This window comes from Propithecus coquereli, unplaced genomic scaffold, assembly GCF_000956105.1.
Source record: "Propithecus coquereli isolate 6110/MARCELLA unplaced genomic scaffold, Pcoq_1.0 Scaffold31, whole genome shotgun sequence".
In the NCBI taxonomy this organism is placed as follows: domain Eukaryota; kingdom Metazoa; phylum Chordata; class Mammalia; order Primates; family Indriidae; genus Propithecus; species Propithecus coquereli.
The window spans coordinates 5,028,979-5,029,490 of record NW_012148730.1 but is presented as its reverse complement, the minus strand read 5'-3'; the positions used below and the strand labels follow the sequence as shown (position 1 = coordinate 5,029,490).

General features: G+C 34.0%; 1 protein-coding gene across 1 annotated transcript in view; it reads left to right on the top strand.

Moving 5' to 3' along the window:
• Positions 1-512, top strand: part of DIAPH2 (diaphanous-related formin 2) — a 914,924-nt gene that overhangs the window by 394,274 nt on the left and 520,138 nt on the right. The gene's annotated exons all lie outside the window — the stretch shown is intronic.

Here is a 512-nt window from a genome sequence, read left to right as displayed (position 1 = left end):
GTTTATTGCTGGACTATTGATTTGTGACATGAATTATGAAATTTAACATAACAGGAAGTTCTCTGAGTATATGGAATGGCCAGAAAAACATCAGATCATACTTACAAAGCCAGAGACAACCTGTGGGAAAAGGGATGGACTATAGCTTAAATCAGGTACTTCACGTAGGTTAAAGGTTAACAGGAAGACAAATAACTCCACATAATGATTCAGTCAATGATGGACCACATAAAAGACTGTGGTCCCATTTGATTATGATGGACCTGAAAAATTTCTATTTTGCAGCAACATCATAATGCTGTAGCGCAACGCATTACTCACGTGTTTGTGGTGATGGTGATGTAAACAAACCTACTGTACTGCCAGTCCTATAAAAGTATAGCACATACAATTCTGTACAGTACATAATACTTGATAATGATAATAAATGACTATGTTTCTGTTTTATGTACTTACTATAGTTTTTATCATTATTTTGGAGTGTACTCCTTCTACTTATTAAAAAAAAAGTT